The sequence below is a fragment of the Takifugu rubripes genome, chromosome 9, assembly GCF_901000725.2.
Source record: "Takifugu rubripes chromosome 9, fTakRub1.2, whole genome shotgun sequence".
Classification (NCBI taxonomy): domain Eukaryota; kingdom Metazoa; phylum Chordata; class Actinopteri; order Tetraodontiformes; family Tetraodontidae; genus Takifugu; species Takifugu rubripes.
The window spans coordinates 7,903,508-7,912,461 of record NC_042293.1 but is presented as its reverse complement, the minus strand read 5'-3'; positions in this window follow the sequence as shown (position 1 = coordinate 7,912,461).

Genomic DNA, 8,954 nt, shown 5'->3' with positions numbered 1-8,954 from the left:
ATCAGGGCAGGAGCATTCTCTTCTATTTTTTACTGTATGTGCTACATGCTCCAATGCCCACAATGAATAGTTCCCTAAAGAGTACTGGAGAGGTCTAAAAATGACAGACAAATGACAGAGCCATATGCCATTTTCCAGTAGGAAGGACACAACAGTGACTTCCCAGTATATACTGGTAATCAACAGCAACACTTTGCTACTTCAGATGAAACAACACAACAGCCCAACCTTGGTTGCGCAATAATGTTTGTGAGCAGTGAGAGATTTAAACTCCTTTAATGGGTGGGCGGGTGGGTTAAACCAATCATTCAACACCAAGGTGGCATAATCTGATTGCAGATTGATCTCTATAGTATAAACAAGCACCAGTGGGGACCATCTTGGTTCTAGACATGTCTACATAATCTCTTTCCAGTGCCGTTAATGTGTTTTGTGGGTCATGTGAGTTTCCGTCGCTCCCGTTTCCGTGCTGGTGTCACAGACAGTAAACCCAGCCAACAGCTGCTTTGACTTGATTTACCTTTCAGTGTCCCTGTGTTCACATGCACTTACAGTAGCTACAGGACCATGACTTCTGCTTGTAACCATGGTAACACAATCTCAAAAAGAGATTTGAACTTGAGCATTCCGGAGTGTTCAGGTCCAGCAGAAATGCGCGCTGCCGTCGTTCCAGCCTGCTTGCAGGAGGACGGCGCGTGGATTATGTAAGGCTCATCTGCACCCGTGCAGGACTGAGACGCGAGGTTCTGCTGCCGCCAGGAGGAACAGAGGAGGGCCACCTTCCTGAGCAGCAATAACAGTGGAAATGCTGAGTTTCCAGCTGTCGCCGTCCATCCAAATCAAAGCTGCTGTGGCTCTTTGTGCGGCTTCTTCCAATCACTGGAGCAGATTACAGCATACCTCATCAGTTCCACAATGGCAGTGGATTTGAAGGGAATTAGTTTGTCAGGGGGCAATCAGTGCCAAATTGATCCTCTTCATGCTTTGGTTCACCCTTAGCCATTAGTTAACCATGATTGTCTCATCCCTCTAACAAGTCCCCGTGCAGCACATTTGGGCTCTGAAAGATCTTTCTGTGCTGGAATAAAGCAGCACCACTCTCATCTGAACATGCTCCTACGTGCTCAGATGTATGTGGGTGCATCTGCGTTGGGTTCTGGGGTCGTGATTTTCGTTGCTCAGGCTTCAAAACCTTCAGGGTGATTTGAATTTTTGTCCTCTGTAGTGCATGAATGAGGCGACTGGGCATGTGATATACATTTTGTTTGAAGTCGAGTGTCCTCTTTCATTATCTGTGGGGATTTCCATTGGAAACATGTGCATGGTGTCAGGTGGTAGAGGTTATTATCAATGCTTCCGCTCCTTGTAGACCGATAAGGTGGCCAAGCTGATCAATGGATTGTTGCGCTCTGCATATCTGAGCCTGGAAGCATTGATTTCTGGGATTAATGTCGGCCTCAGAGGGATGGAAGTCAGTCAGATAGTGGTTTCTGTAATTATATGTTTACATGTGGCCAGAGTGGAGGAAGATGCAAATGCACAGGATTTTTTTTCTGATTTGACATGTGCGCAAGTAACATGACAGTAACATGGATATTCTTGATTTATATCAATATTTTCAATGCAGGTGACAGGCAGGATTTTCATAAATAAAAAATGTATGGCAAGTTCTCATTGTCAGACTGAGCGCTCAGATCCTCGCTGGCAAATTGGTGAACCTTTCATGTTCGTTCTAATGTTCTGACCAGTCCTTGTAGAAACCCAGTGCCTGACCCCCAAACAGAGAGTAGTGACAGGAAAAATGTCCCCCTTAACAGGCAGGAACCATGAGCAGGGCTAGGCTCAAATGGGCTGAAGGAGGGTGAGAAGGAGGAGGAGAAGGGGACACGGGGCAGGGGCACATGCATGATGCAAAGAAATCCATGAGACTTTATGATATTGTCATGGTTTGTACTGTTTGGGTTGAGGGGTCAAAGGTCAGTGCACAACAATGGAGTCTAACACCTGTAGATAGATATAGAGAGAGAGGAGAGGACAGGAGAGGAGAGGAGAGGAGAGGAGAGGAGAGGAGAGGAGAGGAGAGGAGAGGAGAGGAGAGGAGAGAAAGAGAGGAGATCATAGGAGAGGAGAAGAGAGGAGAGGAGAGGAGAGAAGAGGAGAGGACGAGACCAAGCTAAGAGGAAAACGGTTTAGTGGATCATGTTTCTCTACCGCAGCAGCCTCGATTTACAATTAATTCCGATGGTCAGCTGACCCTCTCCGAACTATGACCTGAGCTCTGTTAAGGACTGTAGCTACAGAAGTAGTAGGAGGTTTATCAAAGAGAAAGCTTTACACTTAATCTTAAAAGTACCATGTACTGTACATTATCCTCAAAATGTCCCACTTGTGGAAGTCAGTGGTCATGGAGAATGCTCACTCATGACCATTTTTGTGGTATGAATACAAGCCAAATTTGTCTTCTCCAACCTCTGACCATCTACCAGTTGAATAATTAATGTCAGTGTTTGCCTCTATTAATTGGTGGAGGAGCAGCTGATGCAGATTCTTGTGAAGGGCAATGATGCAGTGGCTGAAGATAAGCCCTGTGAGTAATTACTATTGACATTCTTTTAGAGGTAAGCCACAAAAGAGTTCCTGTGGGGTATTGGGCTTCTTCTTTTCCTGACAATTAAAGGGTAAAGCAGAATGGAGAAATGCTTCAAAGACCCACTTCTCCCATTTGAAGAGATGTATGTAAAAATAAAAACATTATTATACTTGGGTTGTCTGTTTAAAACCCCGTCTCTGCACTTTTAAAACGAACGGGTCGATAAGATGGATGAATTAGAAGTGAAAATCAAATCGCTCACAAGGGGACAAGTGAAAGTTAGCCTAATCTTATACACGGCGTCGCCCTTGCTCTGGTTGCAGATTAATAGTAATGAGCCCTGCAAAGGAAAACAAAGGACAAAACTTAGACACTCAAGAGCACACAGAGTACACACATGACTAACGATACAGGCTACATAAGAAAGGAATTTAAATGCAAGAATGCGAACTCCAGTACACGTTAGCATGTGTTATATTAAGATAAACTGCCTCTTATTACATGCCATTTTGTCCTGTGTCTGAAGTGTTTTTTTGTTTTTGTTTTTAATTGTGACTTTTAAATCCTACTTGAATTGAAGGTGGTCACTGCTGTTGTGCTACGGTGATCCAGTGGTAACAAACTGGGAAGCAGCGAAGTGAAATGACTCATAGCACATCCAGCTGAAGCGGCCCCCTCCTGTCAAGTGGAATCTGTCATCATCTGTCGTCCCTGCTGTCAAGATCGGTAATTCCACTTCTTCTGCCAAATGTCCATGTATCAGTCCTGATATCAGCCTGATCAGGGCTAGATATTAGACACCGCTACAGACAGCATGTGTGAGCGCTGAAATATTAGCCAGTCCGACGATGTGTGACCAGAACAGCTAGTTGAGAAGATAATTCACATCGGCTTTATTGACAACTGAGTGAGATGTGCTAAACTGGTATCATCCCGACATTTGTCTTGATTGCGTTGTTTATGTTTGCCTTTGAACATGCGCCATTAACTCGTTGTCACCTTTATTATAGCGCAGCGCCACCGCCATGTGTTTGGCATATGCTTCCATCAAACTCTCATTGACCTTGCGGCTGATTATGTCCTGCTCGGTGAGATTAGCTTGAGAGATTTCCCGCGTACGATAGCGCGGCCAATGGCGGCGCAATGATGATTAACGGTCCAAACAAACAGTTGACCTCCAGGCTCAGACAAGCTTGACTCCATTCTGATCTTCAGGTGTGGAAAACAAATCTGTACATTTGAAATAAATGTTCTTCTCAAAGTCAAAAACATATTTAGCCACTGAGAGGGTGATCTCCTTTACACGGCTGATGTCTCTCCAGCATAAGAGCGGGTTTAATGAACACCATTTAAAAACGCTAGCGCTGAGGAATAGTCTGGGGTTGGGCGCTGTCACTCCAGACAGGGTCACAGGCGTCCTGCAGAATAGGATTAGATGCAAGTCTTTTTGGAGGATGATCCAAAATCCCTTTTATCCAAAGTAGTTAGCACCGTTGTCTCACAGCAAGAAGGTTCCAAATTTGATTATCCTGGCATGGTTCTCTCCGGGTGCTCATTCTTCCTCCTGCCTGTAAGTGGGTGACGCTACAATGACCTTACATGTGAATGAGAGCAACAATCGTCGTCTGTTTCTAAATCTTAGACCTGGGATGAGCATGTCCAGGCCACACCCTGCTGCTTGTGACCGCATTAAGGGAGAAACGTGGTGATGGATGGATGGATGGATGGATGGATGGATGGATGGATGGATGGATGGATGGATGGAGGCGTGAGTGTGTGAGTGAGGTGAGTGTTCTGTGATGGACTGGTGATGGGCTGGAGATGGACTGGTGATGGGCTGGTGATGGGCTGGTGATGGGCTGGTGATGGACTGGTGATGGTCTGTGATGGGCTGGTGATGGACTGGTGATGGGCTGGTGATGGGCTGGTGATGGGCTGGTGATGGACTGGTGATGGGCTGGTGATGGGCTGGTGATGGACTGGTGATTGGCTGGTGATGGACTGGTGATGGGCTGGTGATGGGCTGGTGATGGACTGGTGATGGTCTGTGATGGGCTGGTGATGGACTGGTGATGGGCTGGTGATGGGCTGGTGATGGACTGGTGATGGTCTGTGATGGGCTGGTGATGGACTGGTGATGGACTGGTGATGGACTGGTGATGGACTGGTGACCTGCACAGTGTGTGAGCTCTCACGCCACTGTTTTTTTCTGAACTTCATGGTGAGCGTCACGCTGGATAAATAAACCCTGGTGATACCGGCATGACCATGATCATTGACATCAGAGAGATTTTCACAGTTTGTTGATGTGAGCAGAACAATGTATATATCCTATGCAGCTTGAACGCATCATGGTGTGGCTATAAAGCTTGGTAAGGTAGTTTTACTGAGAAAAAGAAGTCTGTTAATAGTAAAACATTTTAAATATATATTTGAATACATTCAAAAAAGCCCTAATGTTTAAATATTGATTTTAAAAAACTGAGCTACTGCTGTCACTTTAGTTTAAAACTTCCTTTAAAAGATTTCTCTGATTGGCTGACAAACAAGGAAGCCTAGAATGTTTACTGGGCAGAGAAGAGTGAATCAACTTAAACTTTAAGGGGATTATTTAGTGGTGTTGCTGTGGGTCCTGTGACACCCCCCCCACAATGAAAATGCTCTTCCCACATGTGTCTATTATTTAGAACAGCATTACATCTACTATACTGTACATTTCAAATCCCTGACTGCAACTGTGGTGTCATTAACTATACACAATCATGCTCTTTTTTAAATTCAGGTTGGTTCAGTCCGTACTTCAGTCTCACCGCAGCCTGTTGGAGAACAGTCATAAGCAACAATATACAGTTATATATATAATATATATATATAATATATTATATATATATATATATATATAATAGCTCCAGACAGTGGAGACACATCAGTCTGGAACCTTTTTATGCCTTTTTCCTCTCAGAAGAGTGGATATACTCCATTATGACTACTGGCAGGAAGTTCTTGTTCTAGGAATTGTGGTTCTGAACTTTAGAGGGGTCATTTATCTCCTGGTTCTGGGAAAATGCTTTTGGTAAATGGCAAAATTCCAGACAGCTTGCACAGGACAGAACTCCACAGAGAAAATGCTCCCGAGTGCCAAAAATTTCCTTAGCGTTCTTCATAGCCTGCAGACCAAAACAGAAGAAGGACGCTGTTCGTGAATCCGTGACCCTCCTCAAACATTTGCCACGTCACTTTCATCCCTAAAATTTTCCTCTGAATAGTTTTGTTTGACCAAGAATCAATGGAATCCTACACAATGGAATTCCATTGATTAGGAGAAGTAGGAAGAGACACGCAAACGCTCTCCCTCTGAGGTCAAACTTCTCTTCTATTGTACTTCTGCAAAGGTCTTTCGATGTCGGCTGCACAAAGAAGCCAAGATGAGTTTTAAATGCGGAAGATGAAGAGCAATCCTTTTTAATAGAGGGGCAAATTTGCAAGGTCAAAGTTTTACACAGCTCGCGGCTGCTCCAGGTCTCCTTTGCTCAGGCAGCTAATAATGTACATCTACAAAAACCTGAATTGGTGAAAATCTGCAATCCAAGCTGCAGCATTTAAAATTCAAATGGACGGGGACAAATGGGGTGCTGCGTAGGAGAGCACTGTCTGTTTGCCTTCATTACAGGTTTAATAAAGTTTTCCTCCATGTGATTGATATTTGTTTTAATTCTATTCAAGCACTGAGTTAACAGGCCACAATAAATATTTAATAATATCGGCGAATATTAATAATTGCCTGTGTGACGGTAATTGGAAAGCGGTAAAATCGCCCCCATTCTTCTCCGTCTGTATGAGAGGGGAGAAAGATCTATGTCTGCCATCAGTAACAGTGGCGAAGAAATAAGTCAAATGTCTTAATCTCTAATACAGCTCATTACAATGCTTGATGACAAATATAAATGAGAGAAGTATAAATTAACCTGAGCGCCCAGCTCTGATAAAAAAATCTGCTGCTGCACTGCTTGTGTGACTCCTGGAATCAGAATCAAAGGTCTCATTTTCACAACATCTTTGCACAGAAGAGAACTCAACGATGGCTAAACTGGCCCCCTCCAAGCTGGCATGAAGGCAGGGTTCTAATTGCAAGTGCAGGAAGTTAAAGCTAAAAGCTCCTGTCCATGCATTTGTTACTTCCAGGCTGGACTATTGTAATTCTTTATTATCAGGGTGTCCAAACAACTCTTTAAGAAGCCTCCAGTTGATCCAAAATGCTGCAGCCAGAGTTCTGACAGGTATTGACAAAAGAGATCACATAACTCCTGTAATGGCGTCTCTTCATTGGCTGCCCGTTAAATTTAGAATAATTTTTAAAACCCTTCTTTTGACCTACAAGGTCCTCAGAGGCCTAGCTCCATCCTACCTGGAGGAGCTAGTGATACCTTACCAGCCCAATAGACCGCTCCGCTTTCAGAATGCTGGTCTACTTGTGGTCCCCAGAGTTTCTAGGGGTAGAATGGGGGGCATTTAGCTACCAGGCCCCCCTGCTGTGGAACCAGCTCCCTGTCCAGGTACGGGAGGCTGACTCCATCACTACTCCATCGCTTTTTCCACACCTGATTACTGTTTCCAAGGTTCAGGCTGCCTTGAGATGGGGGGGTTGCAGATGCATCAGAAACTCCAAAAATTCAAAGCGGTGTGTCTTCAAGAGATGACAGAAAGGGCAAAAACAAGAGGGATGTGGAGCAGGTACGCAAAGGCATTTTTCACATCAGTGGCTCGAGCACAGTGTATCATCTAATGCAGAGAAAAAGGGTTTGGCGACCCGTGTCCCCCACCTTTCAGAAGCCATCTCCCTCAATGAAATCAGGTGTCAGGGTTTGTAGTGAAAACAAGCCAAACTCAATCACCGCTGGAGCTGTCACGGCCGCTGAGAGGCTCGATAAAATAACCCAATAAGGGAGAGAAAGTCGTCTCTGGGGCCAGACCGGTGCTGAGAGCGGCACAGCGGGTTCGTTCACCCATTCATAAGCCAAAGTCACATTATGACTGTAAAGTTTTGGGAAACAATGGTTGACGACAGATGATGTCACTTCTGATGCAATTGGAGGTCTGATTCTTGATTAAATGTGGGCACTCAGGCATCAGGGACAACCTTCGGATCACAACAAAGAGGCTAGCTGGTCTGTGCTGAGAGCCAGGACCCGAAGCGCCGTCACTAATGTCTCACTTTCTCTGTGTTCTTTGCTGAGTGCTCCCATCCGTTGTGCCTCAAACAATTGATCGGTGACGAGCAATCGTTACAAAAGAAACAAGAAACGAGGGAGCGCCCATCACGGGCTGACAGCAAGCGGTGACAACGACGTATTATTTATGTTTTCTATAATCACATCTTGCCAAAGCAACACAATGTTGGCATCATGTGATGCCCACACATGAGCAGGCCGGGTAAAAGAGTCATCAAGCTGTCACAGTTAGGCTCAAAACAATGTTTGACACCCTCCAAAACATGGATTGAATCAAAAACATTGATTTTCAAATTCATCATTGGTTTGCCCTCAGCAATAAATGGAAACATAAATAATGAATAAACAGCGTTGCATGAAGGGCTCATTTATTGAAGGGAATTTTAGGTTTGATCTTTACAAGGAGAGGAGCGGGGGTTAGCCAGACGGAGACAGACGATGACACCACAACTCCAGAACGGCTTGTGTCTTCCCCATTAATCAATGCCTTCCACATGATTTGTTGCCTGCATGTCGGGACTAGCCTGTCGTAAGGGTCACTTGCCAATTTTCAGTTGCAGTCAACCCCCGGAACGTGTGCTGACACCCACTGTTCCTGTCAGGTGATTTCTTTTTTAGAGTCACGACTGCTGCACTTTCTCCATGTGAATGACATATTTTTCTCTGAAGGCGCTCCCACACAGTAGCGCTAGCTTTTGAAGGAGCTTATTCAGTGCCGGTAAAGGTAGCCTTACGTTTAGGCAGCTCGCTCACATGCTTTCAAATTCAGAAATGAGAGTGTAAAGAACATAAGATTAATGTGATAAACGTTACCTAAAAAATGTTTAGCATGTGGCTAAAAAGTCTTTCGATCCCAGGCCTTATTTCATGGTTAGGCAACATATTATTTGACATAATCACTTCTTATTAAATAATATCGCAAATAAAGATTTTGTTAAGATGCATAATTAAGCAGCTGATTGATTATATTCCTAAATCCTGATTAGCTATTTGGAAAGACACTATATAAATACATAAATGTAGTGTCCATTTTTCAAATACAGCGCAGGTAATCGATTCCTGGGAAAGCTAGTTAGCTTCTCCTGCATCTGCGACGCATCTTTGAAAATTGTACAGTAAGAGCCAATTCATTATGC